Source organism: Triticum aestivum, chromosome 5D (genome assembly GCF_018294505.1).
Source record: "Triticum aestivum cultivar Chinese Spring chromosome 5D, IWGSC CS RefSeq v2.1, whole genome shotgun sequence".
In the NCBI taxonomy this organism is placed as follows: Eukaryota; Viridiplantae; Streptophyta; class Magnoliopsida; order Poales; family Poaceae; genus Triticum; species Triticum aestivum.
Genome location: NC_057808.1, coordinates 164,171,540 through 164,189,456, shown reverse-complemented (window position 1 = coordinate 164,189,456; position 17,917 = coordinate 164,171,540). Strand labels below are relative to the sequence as shown.

The window sequence follows — 17,917 nt, the reverse complement described above, 5'->3', positions numbered from 1 at the left end:
CAGGCCAACGTCCTCTAAAAATAGGAAACCTCCCCCGCCATCCGCACGGCAAAATCACCTCCTTTTTACTAATCTTGATACTATAATTTTTTAGATCAATATAATCGAGATTTGTATAGATAGCACACAGGAGCAAAACCAAGTGGTACGGTTAAGGGCATCCATAATGTGTAGCCAAATGTGAAAATAGCTTTTGGCATCAATGTGAACCATTGTGGGCGGTGCTGCCAAAGCTAAAAAGATGAAACCGAAGCTCCCTAATTGATTGATTGAAGGAATAAAAAAATGAAACCTCTCTCCTCTTTCTCCCGTGCTTGGACGCATGTACAGTATAGAGCACAGAGTCTACTCCCCTGTCCTTTCTATCACAAATCACAAAGCAGTGAGGTGTCAAATCATAAAGCACGGACGAAGCAACCATCATTTCACTCTTCGCTGACTCCGCTTCTCCATCATCTTCTTCGAGAAACCACCTTACACTACTAGGAAAAACGCTACCAGTAGCGTAGGTTTTTTGCATACCAGTAGCGTGGGTACCCGCGCTACTCGTAAGAGGGTATAGCTAACTTTTAGCAATAGCACGTTTTTTAAAGTTAATAGTAGCATGTTGCACCCACGCTACCACTATTCCGCACCTACGCTACTACTATCTAAGTACTAGTAGCGCCCCAGTTATACCTATGCTACTACTATCCAAGTACTAGTAGCCCCCCATTTCCCCCCACGCTACAACTAACTAAATAGAAATTAAGAAAAGAAAAAAAGTCAGATGCAGTATTCATGGATGGAAATCAAGACACGTCCTGTGTACATAAACTAAGTTCATAGAACCATCTTAGCACTTGCAGCATTAATGGATACAACATTGAACATCTCAACTCGAGATCACGAGATCTCATTTGACATCAGATGCAAACAACTAGACCACTTCTCTAGATGTATCTACCAAGGCTCGGAGTTCAAACGTCGGTGGATCCAAACACTCCCTCCCGCCGGACGGTGGCGTCGAGGTCCTCCACCTCGGTGACCTCCGGCGTCGCAATGACCTGGACGATCATCTGTGCGGCGCGATCGCCGGGCTTCATGATGAAGTTCACCTCCAAGTGGTTGAAGAGCATGACGCCCACCAGGTCGCAGTAGTCCACGTCAATCACCCCTGCGCCCACGTCGGAAAGTGAAAATTTGTTAGTTGGCATCCGCATCCAAATCCAGTAGGGTATTTTCTTTCTTTTTAGCACATGCACATGAATCAATAGTAATGCATAATAACAAGAAAAAATAACCATGAATCCTAAAAAAAGGATCATTCTTTGGTCCAGGTTGATAGTTTCGAGGCACGGGAAAGGATAATATTGGTAAAAGTCTTCATTAACAAGACCAATGGACCGAGATTTCTCAAATGACATTTGTTTCACCAACAATGATTAATGACGAGGCAAGTAAGATTTACCTGAGCTGTATCAGCATTCCCTTTGATCCTTGCTAGAACTTAAAGGCCAAGGTTCTTAGCTTTCTCCCCTCCTCTCACTAGCACAAGTCCAGCAGCACCGTCGATGTACATTGAATAATAAGAATGGCACTAGAGTTACACTCAAAGTAAACATTGCTTTGCATAATTTATATTAACCATGGAGAAAGCCTAAAAAATGAGCTACAAAAGAATCTAGCTTTAGTACACTATTAAGATGATACATTTACTACTGAAGATATACGGCATAGTGTGGCTGCATACTGCATACAGAAGATAGTTTGATCATGTAAAAATAAAGATACAATGCTACACTAAGAAGTGTCAGAATTCTGAATGAAGCTGTTCAGTTTAGAAGTATTCGACAGAGACACTTCAATCATAGAGAAAACGGGTAGTATTCCGGAATGGCAAGTGCCACATTTTCCATGCACTTGCAACAGGTTTTTGTATAAAGTCAGCCCAATGACACAATAACTAACACATTTGGTTGAGCATGCTGTAGCATTTCTATATGCGTGCTGAGTTTACAGTTCTAATTCAGCAAAAATAAATAAGGAGTTATGCTATGGATTCAAAAGTTTGCTTCAAATCTGTCCATTTTTTGCATGACTTCAGAGTATCGATTGTAGAAATTCATAGTACTGACAAAAGCAAGAACAGCTGAACCTCCTATAAGATGTCTACAATGGCACGTGAATTGACAAGAAAGTACAGGTAGATTTACTATCCAACAACAATGAATTACTCTGAGCAAGAAACAGCAAAGTTGAATTCAAAAGGCCTACACTATGAATTCAGAAGTTTGCTCAAAATTCGACGCACACAAATTCAGAATACCGACGATTGTTTTACTACCAAACAACAAAGAGATGAGCACACTGCATCGAGCAAGTAACCAGCAGCAGGTCAGCAATCGACTAACTTTAAGCATTCTACTGCATACTCCGTGCCAGTTTCCATCGATGGAGGAAACGGAGGATGCAGCACGCGATACCGATAGCACGCAGCATGCGCAAATCTAACGGGTCGGCGAGGTGGGGACGTCTGGCGGTCTCCGCCCGCTTCACGACCAGCATTTTCAGGCTGGTGAGCAAATCCTGCACCATAGAACATCTGGTCAGGAAAGCAAAGCAAGGCAAAAGAAAGCAGAGCGAGAGGGGCGTCACGGACAAGATCGGGCTAGGAGAGGGCCGCGAGCCACCGCGACTTCCTGTTGCCCCTGCTCTCTATGGTCGCCGGTGATGGGGTTTCGCCGGCGGCGGGCGCGCGCTCTGGCGTCTCCATGAGAGAAAAGAGAAGAGGAAAGGAGAGGGGAGAAAAGAGAAGAGGAAAGGAGTGCTGTACTTGTGGTGGAAGAACAAAATACAGTACCACTACACAGGTAACAGTAGAATACACATCATGCACATCATGCACGCATCCAGGGCTGCTTCCGTCGTGGACATGCTCAACACGCTGCAGGTCTGGTTCGACAATTTGGTTCATGTCTATGGATTGAAACCATTTGAGACTGATGCGTCTCTGTCCAGACTAAACCAAACCAATCCAATAATAGGTACAACCCAAACCAAACTAAATTAATTTAAGGGATTAGCCTATTTCATCCAATCCAAAAGCAGTCCAACGAAAAAACTTATTGAAACTGTAGTTTCAGTCCAAACTATTCACATGCTTAAATACACAAAAGTAATTAGATGGATTAGTAGTAGAAGAAGCGACCTAGGTAGCAGTAGCACCCAAGTGAGATGCTATTAAATTACTTGTGCATATGGGTGAGACAAGAGAAGAGGTAGTAGTTCTCTCTACTCTGGTGTGGCTGGGTAGAGTGGGAATTATGGGCTTGTTTAATGAAATAAATTCACAGTCAATCCATGGACTATCACCGGCTGCAAGATAGCACTACTCTTATACTCCAGCATGAAGAATATAATATGCAGGCAGACTCGGTGCTAATAGAATACAACAGCAGTGAGTAGTAAGTATAATTAACAAAGAGAGAAGAGGATCTGCTCTGCTCTGCTTTCGTGCCTTCGTAATAGTAATTACCAGAAGATGATTAGATGAATGTGCGAAGAAGAGTAGGAGCCATACATAGGTACGCGACGTGCGGGTTGCTAGCCTCGACCTCGTTGGCAACGATGGACTCGCCCAGGTTGCCCGTGGTCTGCGTGCGCAGGATCCTCCTGCCGCAAGACGCCGGGGTGGAGGACACGGCGCCCGAGGGCTCCCAGCTGCCGCCGGTGACGGATCCCGCAAGCTCCGGCATCGCCATCGCCGATTGTGGTGGATTCCGGCAAGAACACGGGAGGCGCCCGAAACCCTAGCCGCGGGCAAAGGTGCAGGCCTTTGGCACGGATCTGGACGGAGGGGACGGAGGGGCGGAGCTTGAGAATCTTGGGGGCGTGTGGCGCGCGGCCGGAGCTCGCCGGAACCGGCCGTCGTGGGTGGTGGCGGCGGCGAGGAGATCGTGGGGGAGAGGAGATCGACCGAGGGGTCGGGTGAGGTTCGCGCGCGCGCGCGAGAGAGAGAGTTTGTTTTGAGGGATTCGTGAGAGAGAGTTTGGTAGGGTGGGGGTCGGCCGGAGGAGGGTGTGTTGCGGTGGTGGACAGGCTCAGTAGTAGCATGGGGTATCTCACCTCGCTGTAGCTATTTGCTTACTAGTAGCGCAGGTTTGCCATCCGCGCTAGTAAATATTTACAAGTAGCGAGGTGTTAATGTGGCGCGCTACTAGTAATTAGCAGTAGCGTGGGTCAAAATAGCGCGCTACTAATAAGCGTCTATCTATAAGCTATTTCCTAGTAGTGTTACCGCACTAAGTTGGATGGACGACGCTATTGTGTAGTACTAATACATTTATGTTGGGGAACGTAGTAATTTCAAAAAAAAATCCTACACACACGCAAGATCATGGTGATGCATAGCAACGAGAGGGGAGAGTGTGTCCACGCACCCTCGTAGACCGAAAATGGAAGCGTTAGCACAACGCGGTTGATGTAGTCGTACGTCTTCACGATCCGACCGATCAAGTACCGAACGCACGGCACCTCCGAGTTCAGCACACGTTCAACTCGATGACGTCCCTCGAACTCCGATCCAGCCGAGCTTTGAGGGAGAGTTCCGACCGTCAGCACGACGGTGTGGTGACGATGATGATGTTCTACCGACGCAGGGCTTCGCCTAAGCACCGCTACGACATTATCGAGTTGGATTATGGTGGAGGGGGGCACCGCACACGGCTAAGAGATCCAAGGGATCAATTGTTGTGTCTCCAAGGGGTGCCCCCCTCCCTGTATATAAAGGAGTGGAGGAGGGGGAGGGGGCCGGCCACCCTAGGCGTGCCCCATGAGGAGTCCTACTCCCACCGGGAGTAGGACTCCCCCCTTCCATGTGGGAGTAGGAGAGGAGAGGGAAGGAGAGAGGGCGGAAAGGAAATGGGCCCCCCCCACCTCCTTGTCCAATTCGGACCGGGGGGAGGGGGCGCGCGGCTGCCCCTTGGCCGCCCCTCCTCTTCTCCACTAGGGCCCAATAGGCCCATTAGTCTCCCCGGGGGGTTCCGGTAACCCCCCGGTACTCCGGTATATGCCCGATACTTCCCCAAACCATTCCGGTGTCCGAACATAGTCGTCTAATATATCAATCTTTATGTCTCGACCATTTCGAGACTCCTCGTCATGTCCGTGATCACATCCGGGACTCCGAACTACCTTCGGTACATCAAAACACATAAACTCATAATATAACCGTCATCGAACTTTAAGCGTGCGGACCCTACGGGTTCGAGAACTATGTAGACATGATCGAGACACGTCTCCGGTCAATAACCAATAGCGGAACCTGGATGCTCATATTGGCTCCCACATATTCTACGAAGATCTTTATCAGTCAAACCGCATAACAACATACGTTGTTCCCTTTGTCATCGGTATGTTACTTGCCCGAGATTCGATCGTCGGTATCTCAATACCTAGTTCAATCTCGTTACCGGCAAGTCTCTTTACTCGTTCCGTAATACATCATCCCACAACTAACTCATTAGTTGCAATGCTTGCAAGGCTTAAGTGATGTGCATTACCGAGTGGGCCAGAGATACCTCTCCGACAATCGGGGTGACAAATCCTAATCTCGAAATATGCCAACCCAACAAGTACCTTCGGAAACACCTGTAGAGCACCTTTATAATCACCCAGTTACGTTGTGACATTTGGTAGCACACAAAGTGTTCCTCCGGTAAACGGGAGTTGCATAATCTCATAGTCATAGGAACGTGTATAAGTCATGAAGAAAGCAATAGCAACATACTAAACGATCAAGTGCTAAGCTAACGGAATGGGTCAAGTCAATCACATCATTCTCCTAATGATGTGATCCCGTTAATCAAATGGCAACTCTTTGTCTATGGTTAGGAAACATAACCATCTTTGATCAACGAGCTAGTCAAGTAGAGGCATACTAGTGACACTCTGTTTGTCTATGTATTCACACATGTATCATGTTTCCGGTTAATACAATTCTAGCATGAATAATAAACATTTATCATGATATAAGGAAATAAATAATAACTTTATTATTGCCTCTAGGGCATATTTCCTTCAATTTACGCGTCCTTTGGTTCAATGGACTTCCTGGATGCAAATAAGGCGGTTGTCTCCCACTTGCACTAGAGTCAATAATCTAGATTACACAGTAATGATTCTAACACCCATGGAGCCTTGGTGTTGATCATGCTTTGCTCGTGGGAGAGGCTTAGTCAACGGGTCTGCAACATTCAGATCCGTATGTATCTTGCAAATCTCTATGTCTCCCATCTGGACTTGATCCCGGATGGAGTTGAAGCGTCTCTTGATGTGCTTGGTTCTCTTGTGAAATCTGGATTCCTTTGCCAAAGCAATTGCATCAGTATTGTCACAAAAGATTTTCATTGGACCCGATGCACTAGGTATGACACCTAGATCGGATATGAACTCCTTCATCCAGACTCCTTCATTTGCTACTTCCGAAGCAGCTATGTACTCCGCTTCACATGTAGATCCCGCTACGACGCTTTGTTTAGAACTACACCAACTGACAGCTTCACCATTCAATAAAAACACGTATCCGGTTTGCGATTTAGAATCGTTCAGATCAGTGTCAAAGCTTGCATCGACGTAACCATTTACGACGAGCTCTTTGTCACCTCCATAAACGAGAAACATATCCTTAGTCCTTTTCAGGTATTTCAGGATGTTCTTGACCGCTGTCCAGTGATCCACTCCTGGATTACTTTGGTACCTCCCTCTAAACTAATAGCAAGGCACACATCAGGTCTGGTACACAGCATTGCATACATGATAGAGCCTATGGCTGAAGCATAGGGAACATCTTTCATTTTCTCTCTATCTTCTGCAGTGGTCGGGCATTGAGTCTTACTCAACTTCACACCTTGTAACACAAGCAAGAACCCTTTTTTGCATGATCCATTTTGAACTTCTTCAAAACTTTGTCAAGGTATGTGCTTTTTGAAAGTCCAATTAAGTGTCTCGATCTATCTCTATAGATCTTGATGCCCAATATATAAGCAGCTTCACCGAGGTCCTTCATTGAAAAACTCTTATTCAAATATCCTTTTATGCTATCCAGAAATTCTGTATCATTTCCAATCAACAATATGTCATCCACATATAATATCAGAAATGCTACAGAGCTCCCACTCACTTTCTTGTAAATACAGGCTTCTCCAAAAATCTGTATAAAACCATATGCTTTGATCACACTATCAAAACGTTTATTCCAACTCCGAGAGGCTTGCACCAGTCCATAAATGGATCGTTGGAGCTTGCACACTTTGTTAGCTCCCTTTGGATCGGCAAAACCTTCCGGTTGCATCATATACAACTCTTCTTCCAGAAATCCATTTAGGAATGCAGTTTTGACATCCATTTGCCAAATTTCATAATCATAAAATGCAGCAATTGCTAACATGATTCGGACAGACTTAAGCATCGCTACGGGTGAGAAGGTCTCATCGTATTCAATCCCTTGAACTATTTGAAAACCTTTTGCAACATGTCAAGCTTTATAGACATTAACATTGCTGTCAGCGTAAGTCTTCTTCTTGAAGATCCATTTATTCTCGATGGCTTTCCGATCATCGTGCAAGTCAACCAAAATCCATACTTTGTTCTCATACATGGATCCCATCTCACATTTCATGGCCTCAAGCCGTTTTGCGGAATTTGGGCTCACCATCGCTTCTTCATAGTTCGTAGGTTCGTCATGGTCTAGTAACATAACCTCCAGAACAGGATTACCGTACCACTTTGGTGCGGATCTTACTCTGGTTGACCTACGAGGTTCAGTAACAACTTGATCTGAAGTTTCATGATCATCATCATTAACTTCCTCACTAATTGGTGTAGACGTCACAGGAACCGGTTTCTGTGATGAACTATTTTCCAATAAGGGAGCATGTACTGTTACCTCATCAAGTTCTACTTTCCTCCCACTCACTTCTTTCGAGAGAAACTCCTTCTCTAGAAAGGATCCATTCTTAGCAACGAATGTCTTGCCTTCAGATCTGTGATAGAAGGTGTACCCAACAGTTTCCTTTGGGTATCCTATGAAGACACATTTCTTCGATTTGGGTTCGAGCTTATCAGGTTGAAGTTTTTTCCCATAAGCATCGCAGCCCCAAACTTTAAGAAACGACAACTTTGGTTTCTTGCCAAACCACAGTTCATAAGGCGTCGTCTCAACGGATTTTTATGGTGCCCTATTTAACGTGAATGCGGCCGTCTCTAAAGCATAACCCCAAAACGATAGCGGTAAATCAGTAAGAGACATCATAGATCGCACCATATCTAGTAAAGTACGATTATGACGTTCGGACACACCATTACGCTGTGGTGTTCCGGGTGGCGTGGGTTGTGAAACTATTCCGCATTGTTTCAAATGTAGACCAAACTCGTAACTCAAATATTCTCCGTAGAAACTTTATTTTCTTGTTATGATGATTTTCAACTTCACTCTGAAATTCTTTGAACTTTTCAAATGTTTCAGACTTATGTTTCATTAAGTAGATATACCCATATCTGCTTAAATCATCTATGAAGGTGAGAAAATAACGATACCCGCCGCGAGCCTCATCATTCATTGGACCACATACATCAGTATGTATGATCTCCAACAAATCAGTTGCTCGCTCCATAGTTTCGGAGAACGGCGTTTTAGTCATCTTGCCCATGAGGCATGGTTCGCAAGTACCAAGTGATTCATAATCAAGTGATTCCAAAAGTCCATCAGTATGGAGTTTCTTCATGCGCTTTACACCAATATGACCCAAACGGCAGTGCCACAAATAAGTTCACTACCATTATCAACTCTGCTTCTTTTGGCTTCAACATTATGAATATGTGTATCACTACTATCGAGATTCATCAAAAATAGACCACTCTTCAGGGGTGCATGACCATAAAAGATATTACTCATATAAATAGAACAACCATTATTCTCAAATTTAAATGAATAACCGTCTCGCATCAAACAAGATCCAGATATAATGTTCATGCTCAACGCTGGCACCAAATAACAATTATTTAGGTCTAAAACTAATCCCGAAGGTAGATGTAGAGGTAGCGTGCCGACGGCGATCACATCGACTTCGGAACCATTTCCCACGCGCATTGTCACCTCGTCCTTAGCCAGTGTTCGCTTAATCCGTAGTCCCTATTTTGAGTTGCAAATATTAGCAACAGAACCAGTATCAAATACCCAGGTGCTACTGCGAGCTCTGGTAAGGTTCATAGCAATAACATGTATATCACATATACCTTTGTTCACCTTGCCATCCTTCTTATCTGCCAAATACTTGGGGCAGTTCTGCTTCCAGTGACCAGTCTGCTTGCAGTAGAAGCACTCAGTCTCAGGCTTAGGTCCAGACTTGGGTTTCTTCTCTTGAGCATCAACTTGTTTGCTGTTCTTCTTGAAGTTCCCCTTCTTCTTCCCTTTGCCCTTTTTCTTGAAACTGGTGGTCTTATTGACCATCAACACTTGATGCTCCTTCTTGATTTCTACCTCCGCAGCCTTTAGCATTGCGAAGAGCTCGGGAATTGTCTTATCCATCCCTTGCATGTTATAGTTCATCACGAAGCTCTTGTAGCTTGGTGGCAGTGATTGAAGAATTCTGTTAATGACGCTATCATCCGAAAGATTAACTCCCAGTTGAATCAAGTGATTGTTATACCCAGTGTCGGTGTACAAAAGAAGGGGCACATCTTTGTACCCCTTACTTGTGCACGAGCAGTCGGAGCCGCGCCCACGGCCGCACCAAGCAGAACAGGGGAGGTGAACCGAGGTAAAACCGAAGCCCAAGACGACCAAGACGACGCCAAGACCAAGAACACAAAGAAGCAGAGAGGCGAAGCCGGTTCCCCCGCCAAGATCCTTGCCGGGGGCATCCTGAGCGGCCCCGGCAAGACCCTTGCCGGGACAGCTCGTCCACACCAGTGGAGTGAGCCACCCTTAAGCCCACAGCCTCCAACGCCATCAAGCTACGTTGGGCCAGGGCTCGGGAGGCACCTCCATGGTGGCATGCGGATCTTTGTCAAGACCAAGGGATATTCAAGATCAGATGAGGATTAAGAAACAACGGTCCGCGGCAGGATCCTTGCCGAGGAGAGCCACGAGACCCACGGCAAGATCCTTGCCGGGGACGACAGCGCGCCACGGCAAGACCCTTGCCGGGCCACCCGGCAAGGCCCTCACCAAGGGCGCCAGCAGGGCCACGGCCAGGCCCGCACCAACCAAATCTCCACCGCCGTTCGCATGCAGCTGCCAGCCCAACCAGTTGGGCAGGCACCTGCGTGGCAACACGCAGCTTCCAGGCCAACTCAGCACGCGCCTGCGTGGCAGCATGCGGATCTTCGTGAAGGCTCCACCACCGCGCCACCTCAGCTGCCTGCCTGCCTACATGGCGCCGCATGCATCACTGGCCAGGGCGCATGTCGAAGCAAGGAGGAGCGGCAACGGACGGGACGGGCCTCGCTCCCGTCCCCGATAAAGCTAGGGGACACCTCAGCGACGCATTAAATGCGTCTTGTCCTGTAATACAAGAGATAAGCTCGCAGCATTGGACGCCTTTCCACCTCCTATATGCCACTGTGGCAGCCCCTTTCGACTATAAAAGGAGGCCCAGGCCGTACTGGAGAAGGATTCGGCTCCTTGGAACCACGCACCCACCATAGCTAGTTCGAGAGCTCAGGAACTCTCTGAAATATCCACCAAAGCAGGACTAGGGTTTTACGCATCCTCGCGGCCCGAACCTGGGTAAACGATCCTTGTGCTGATTACTAATCCTACTCTTCTCGCAACCCTGCGCCCCGGCAACCGTAGTAGGGATTCTTGTGATCCCATAGGTGTCGTTCCACACCGACATCTTTGGCGCGCCAGGTAGGGTAGCGCAATTGTGAGAATCTGGTCTAGTAGTTGGCCTAGCAGTTCTTCATCGCCATGGCTCCCAAGAAGGAGACGACCAGGAGAAAAGGGCGCCCCTGTGGACGCGAAGGACGCCGGCGCGACAATAGAAAAGCTAAGTCATTCAGAGCCTTAAGTTATTTCCTTTTATATATGAGGTTATCGTCCTGAGAGATCTTGTCTATGTATGAAAAACCTGCACGCAAAGGGGCCCTCCCGCAATTGGCAACGCCCTTGTTCTGTTTTGAGTCCGCTCAACAGTTCAAACGGCCGCGTCGAAAGTGGCAGGGTAGCCTTCCGCACTTGGCAACGCTCTCGATTCTGACTCGAGTCAAGCTCGACAGTTCGGGCGGCCACGCTAAGGGCGGTAAGGTGGTTCGCCCGGCAGCAAGCACACCCGGCAGGCCAGTGGGGATCCGTCCCCAAGACGCCGCCCTGGGTTTACGCGCCGGCAAACCTACCCAGTTAACGTAGGGTGGACATACAAAGGAAAATCGAACAGGAAAATAACATGCATAATATTAAAAGTGCTGCAGAGCCATATTACATCAAATTGCTGTTGCGGTTCTAACTAAAGATAGCAATTGTCTTGGTTGTGAACCTGCAGCGGCGATAAGAAATGGGGTGCCTAATCCCGGCGCTGGCCCTCCACCCTCAGAATTCCGCCGACACGACTGATGATGGGGTTGATGCGCTCCCTGAGCGGCGCGAGGTCAGTATCCTCCGGCAAGCTCTCCAGCGCGGCGTCGAAGTCGAGGTCGGGGTACCGGTATGCCACCTTGGTGAGAACCTTGGTCATGGCGCCCTGGCAAAGCCTCCGGGCCTCGTCGGCCAGCGAGGCCGCCCGGTTGGCGTGATGCCGCTCCAGGGCCCTGAGAACACACTCGAAGAACAAGGTCAGCTTGGCGTTGGTGGTCCCGCTACGCTCTGGGGCGTACCTCACGTTTGGCATCCCCATGGTAGCCAGCTGCGCGGTGATCCTGCCGGCAACATCCTCGAGGCGGCCGATCCAGCGGTTCACGCCCTCCTTGAAATCCTTATGCTCGGCGGCCTCGTTCTTCTGCAGCTGCTTTTCGGTCTCTAGCTCCTTGGCCAGGGTCCCCTCCCGGGCTTTGGCCTCCGTGAGCATCCCCTCGAGGCCCTCCAACTTCAGCGTGAGGTCCTTGATGGACTTGTTGGCCTCGGAGGGCTCCCCGGCCTTGCTGATGGCCGCGCCCTGCACCTCCGTCAAGGCGCCGTTGAGCGTGTCCTTCTCCTGGGACAGCTTCAGGGCCTGCTCCTTCAGCTCGTCCCGCTCCACCTCCAGCTCCTTCACCTTGCCGGCGTAATCCAGGGCCTGGGCATCGAGCGCCTCTTTGTGCCTCTACTCCAGTTTCACGGGTCCGCTACAAGACAAGCTTCCCCACCTCTTCATCCTTGCCGCGAAGCATGGCGGCAAGCTTCCCCTCGCGCGTGGCAAGGTCCTCCTCCTGGGAGTTCAGTGCAGCCTCGTGCTGGGTCCGAGCGGCTTCAGCGCCGGCGGCCAAGTTCGTCACCGTCTCTTGGGCCTTCTTGACGTCGGCCAACTTCATGGTGAGCTCCACGTCGCGCTTGGCCAGCTCGCCCTGGGCGGTCCTCAGCTCCTCGTGAGCCTGGCGGAACCAGTCCTGTGTCTCGGCGACACACTTCTGGAGGTCCGCATCCGCTTTCTCCGCCACCGCCATCCTGGATTTAGCCTTGTCCAGACGGGCGCGGTGGAGCGCCTGGAGCTTCTGGAAGCTTGCGCCCATGGCGTGGAGTAGCTGCTCTTCCTGAGAGCCGTCCCCGCCAGCGCTCGGCTCGTCAACGATCTCAAGCCCGGCGGCGGCAAGCATCTCGTCGTCAAACACCTCCCCCTCGACGGGAGCCCTGGTGCTCGACGCGCCTGGGAGGTGAACGAAGAGATCGTCGCTCACCTTCAGGTACTTGCCGGAGCCAGAGGCGACAGAGCAGGAAGGCTGGTCATCGACCACCTCCTCCTCGGCAACAGCCCTGTCGGTCTCTCCGGCAGGCTCCTTGCCGGCCTCCTCGGCAGTAGCCTTGCCGGGCTCCCCGGCGGGCCCTTCGGCGGCATCCTCCGCAGCACCACTGGCGTTTTCCTTGGCGGTGATCTTCTCGACCTCCACCGCGGCGTCCTTGGCCACGTCCTCGATGACGGTGTCTAGGTCCTCCCAGTCCGTCGAGAGAGGATCTGGATATCAAGAAGAAGGCGGGGTAGAGCCAAGATCAAAGATTCAAAAAGAAGAAAAAAAGCAGGGACAAAAGGCCAAGGACTTACCTGTCCCGGGCTGGGAAGCAGAAGTCCCCTCCCCGCCAATATTTGGCACCGACGCGGAGCCACTGGCGCCCAAGTCCTCCTCCTCCTCCATGTGCGTGGGCTCGGTGCTTGGCAGCCTTCGCGGCGGCCCTCGCGACCTTGCCGGTTCGCTCGACCACACCGTCATGGCCCACATCGAGCTGGAAGAGCCGCTGGCAGAAATGGGCATGCCCCATCACTGTGAATTTGTGGTCAAGGCTGGGGCGAAGCCGCATGATGTCAGCGGGGTTCGTGAAGAGCCAGGCCGGCCTCCCCTTGTTGTGCAGTGGAGCAATCCGGCGGCGGATGAAGTCCGCCCCGATCATCTCAAGGGTGAGTCCGACCTCTGTGAGCCGAAGGATCCTGGTGGTAGCGGCCGAGAGCTTCTCGTCGTCGGCATCGACGTCGCTCCAATCGCCTCTGCGGACCGGCGGCGTCCAGCGAACTTTGCAGAACGCCGGCGAGTCCTTCTCTTCGATCCAGCACCATCGGCCCCGCCATTCTTCCCACCTCTCCTTCATGGCGCCATCCGGGTACGCTCCCTTGGACCTTGGGATCTAGGTGATGCAACCAGAAATGGCGCCTCTCGTTTGGATCCGAGGGAAGAAGTAATGGCGGAAGAGCGCCGTGTTGGGGTGCACCCCGGCAAAACCTTCGCAGAGGTGCGCAAAAAGGGCCATGCACGCCACGGCATTTGGGGTGAAATCCAAGAGGCGAAAGCCAAAGGTGTGCATGATGTCACTGAAGAAATCGGAGAAGGGAGGACAAAGCCCGCAGGAGAAATAGTCGACAAAGAAAGGGTACCGATTTGGGGCAGCCTCGGCGCAGTTAGCGGGGATGACGCGCGTGGCTGGGTACCCCGACTTCTCTCCCCCCGTCTTCACCCCCCACAGGGGCTTGAAGGCCTCCCGAAGCTCGAACACATCAACTGTCGAGGGGAAGAAGGCGGACTGCATCCGCTGCACCGCCAGCGCACTCTCCGGCGGCTCCGTCCCTCCGGCATCCTTGGCCACTCCCTTGCCCTTGGTGGATTTTGGCGCCATGGCGGCTTGGGGAGGGAGGCGAGGAACAGAGGGCAGCGGGAACGCGGCGGCGGCGAACAAGAGCGAAGCTTAGGGAAGAAGAGGAAGGCGAATGGAGGCTTCCGAGATTGGGGTTGCGCAGAGGGTAAAGGAACAGTGCGCTCGCGGTTATCCCTTTTTATGGGGAAGGTGCGGGTCGCGCTGCCCATTTACTGCGATGTGACGCATGCGTGCGGGAACCGCCCCACGCATGCCGCCCACGTCACGCGCACCCCTCCACATCGCGCGTTCAACGCGGGTCGTGGGAAGCGCAGTGCGCGAAAAGATTTACTGCGGTAAAAACCGCCTCGCCTGCCCGCGCATAGTTTTGGTCCTGGCCCAACAACGTGTCGCGCTTATGTGTGGCCCAGGCCCGGGGGCTCCTGTTGGTGTACAAAAGAAGGGGCGCATCTTTGTACCCCTTACTTGTGCATGGGCAGTCGGAGCCGCGCCCACGGCCGCACCAAGCAGAACAGGGGAGGTGAACCGAGGTAAAACCGAAGCCCAAGACGACCAAGACGACGCCAAGACCAAGAACACAAAGAAGCAGAGAGGCGAAGCAGGTTCCCCCGGCAAGATCCTTGCCGGGGGCAGCCTCAGCGGCCCCGGCAAGACCCTTGCCGGGACAGCTCGCCCACACCACTGGAGTGAGCCACCCTTAAGCCCACAGCCTCCAACGCCATCAAGCTACGTTGGACCAGGGCTCGGGAGGCACCTCCATGGTGGCATGCAGATCTTTGTCAAGACCAAGGGATATTCAAGATTAGATGAGGATTAAGAAACAACGGTCCATGGCAGGATCCTTGCCGAGGAGAGCCACGAGACCCCCGGGAAGATCCTTGTCGGGGACGACAGCGCGCCACGGCAAGACCCTTGCCGGGCCACCCGGCAAGGCCCTCACCAAGGGCGCCAGCAGGGCCACGGCCAGGCCCACACCAACCAAATCTCCACCACCGTTCGCATGCAGCTGCCAGCCCAACCAGCTGGGCAGGCACCCGCGTGGCAACATGGAGCTTCCAGGCCAACTCAGCACACGCCTGCGTGGCAGCATGCGGATCTTTGTGAAGGCTCCACCACCGCGCCACCTCAGCTGCCTGCCTGCCTACATGGCGCCGCATGCATCGCTGGCCAGGGCGCGTGTCAAAGCAAGGAGGAGCAGCAACGGACGGGACGGGCAACGCTCCTATCCCCGATAAAGCTAGGGGACACCTCAGCGACACATTAAATGCGTCTTGTCCTGTAATACGAGCGATAAGCTCGCAGCACTGTACGCCTTTCCACCTCCTGTGTGCCACTGTGGCAGCCCCTTTCGACTATAAAAGGAGGCCCATGGCGTACTGGAGAAGGATTCGGCTCTTTGGAACCATGCACCCACCATAGCTAGTTCGAGAGCTCAAGAACTCTCTGAAAAACATCCACCAAAGCAGGACTAGGGTTTTACGCATCCTCGCGGCCCGAACCTGGGTAAACGATCCTTGTGCTGATTACTAATCCTGTGCCCCGGCAACCGTAGTAGGGATTCTTGTGATCCCATAGGTGTCGTTCCACACCGACACCCAGACATTCTGAGTATATGCTCACTGACAGAACTATTCTCCTCCATCTTGCAGCTGTAGAACTTATTGGAGACTTCATATCTCTCAATCTGGGCATTTTCTTGAAATATTAACTTCAACTCCTGGAACATCTCATATGCTCCATGACGTTCAAAACTTCGTTGAAGTCCCGGTTCTAAGCCGTAAAGCATGGCACACTGAACTATCGAGTAGTCATCAGCTTTGCTCTGCCAGACGTTCATAACATCTGGTGTTGCTCCTGCAGTAGGTTTGGCACCTAGCGGAGCTTCCAGGACGTAATTCTTCTGTGCAGCAATGAGGATAATCCTCAAGTTACGGACCTAGTCCGTGTAATTGCTACCATCATCTTTCAACTTTGCTTTCTCAAGGAACGCATTAAAATTCAATGGAACAACAGCACAAGCCATCTATCTATAACAAACATAGACATGCAAAATACTATCAGGTACTAAGTTCATGATAAATTTAAGTTCAATTAATCATATTACTTAAGAACTCCCACTTAGATAGGCATCCTGATACGTCTCCGTCGTATCTACTTTTCCAAATACTTTTGCCCTTGTTTTGGACTCTAACTTGCATGATTTGAATGGAACTAACCCGGACTGACGCTGTTTTCAGCAGACTTTCCATGGTGCTATTTATGTGCAGAAACAAAAGTTCTCGGAATGACCTGAAACTCCATGGAACATCTATTTGGAAAATAAGAAAAATACCGGAAAAAATCCACGTCAGGGGGCCCACACCCTGTCCATGAGGGTGGAGGGCGCGCCTGCCCCCCCTAGGGCGTGCCCCCTACCTCATGGGCCCCCTGACGCTCCACCGACCTCAACTCCAACTCCATATATTCACTTTCGGGGAGAAAAAATCAGAGAGAAGGATTCATCGCGTTTTACGATACGGAGCCGCCGCCAAGCCCTAAAACCTCTCGGGAGGGCTGATTTGGAGTCCGTTCGGGGCTCCGGAGAGGGGGATTCGTCACCATCGTCGTCATCAACCATCCTCCATCACCAATTTCATGATGCTCACCGCCGTGCATGAGTAATTCCATCATAGGCTTGCTGGACGGTGATGGGTTGGATGAGATCTATCATGTAATTGAGTTAGTTTTGTTAGGGTTTGATCCCTAGTATCCACTATGTTCTGAGATTGATGTTGCTATGACTTTGCTATGCTTAATGCTTGTCACTAGGGCCCGAGTGCCATGATTTCAGATCTGAACCTATTATGTTTTCATGAATATATGTGAGTTCTTGATCCTATCTTGCAAGTCTATAGTCACCTACTATGTGTTATGATCCGGCAACCCCGAAGTGACAATAATCAGGACCACTCCCGGTGATGACCATAGTTTGAGGAGTTCTTAATATCCCTTAGTTTCCATTAGGACCCCGCTGCCACGGGAGGGTAGGACAAAAGATGTCATGCAAGTTCTTTTCCATAAGCACGTATGACTATATTCGGAATACATGCCTACATTACATTGATGAATTGGAGCTAGTTCTGTGTCACCCTATGTTATGATTGTTACATGATGAACCGCATCCGGCATAATTCTCCATCACCGATCCAATGCCTACGAGCTTTTCACATATTGTTCTTCGCTTATTTACTTTTCCATTGCTACTGTTACAATCACTACAAAACACCAAAAATATTAATTTTGCTACCGTTACTTTTGTTACCGTTACCACTACTATCATATTACTTTGCTACTAAATACTTTGCTGCAGATACTAAGTTCTCCAGGTGTGGTTGAATTGACAACTCAACTGCTAATACTTGAGAATATTCTTTGGCTCCCCTTGTGTTGAATCAATAAATTTGGGTTGAATACTCTACCCTCGAAAACTGTTGCGATCCCCTATACTTCTGGGTTATCAAGACTATTTTCTGGCGCTGTTGCGGGGGAGCATAGCTCTATTATTTGAGTCACTTGGGATTTATATCTGCTGGTCACTATGAAGAACTTGAAAGATTCTAAGACAACAATTTATCCCTCAACTATGAGGGGAGGTAAGGAACTGCCATCTAGCTCTGCACTTGA

At 50.2% G+C, this 17,917-nt stretch overlaps 1 long non-coding RNA gene across 1 annotated transcript; it reads right to left on the bottom strand.

The window, feature by feature from the left end:
• Nucleotides 1–783: 783 nt before the first annotated feature.
• LOC123124513 (uncharacterized) lies at nt 784–3,019 on the bottom strand. Its single transcript, XR_006461115.1, has 3 exons — nt 2,642–3,019; nt 1,451–2,568; nt 784–1,156 (listed from the first exon to the last, which is right to left on the bottom strand). It is a non-coding gene; the product is annotated as an uncharacterized lncRNA (long non-coding RNA).
• Nucleotides 3,020–17,917: the final 14,898 nt, after the last annotated feature.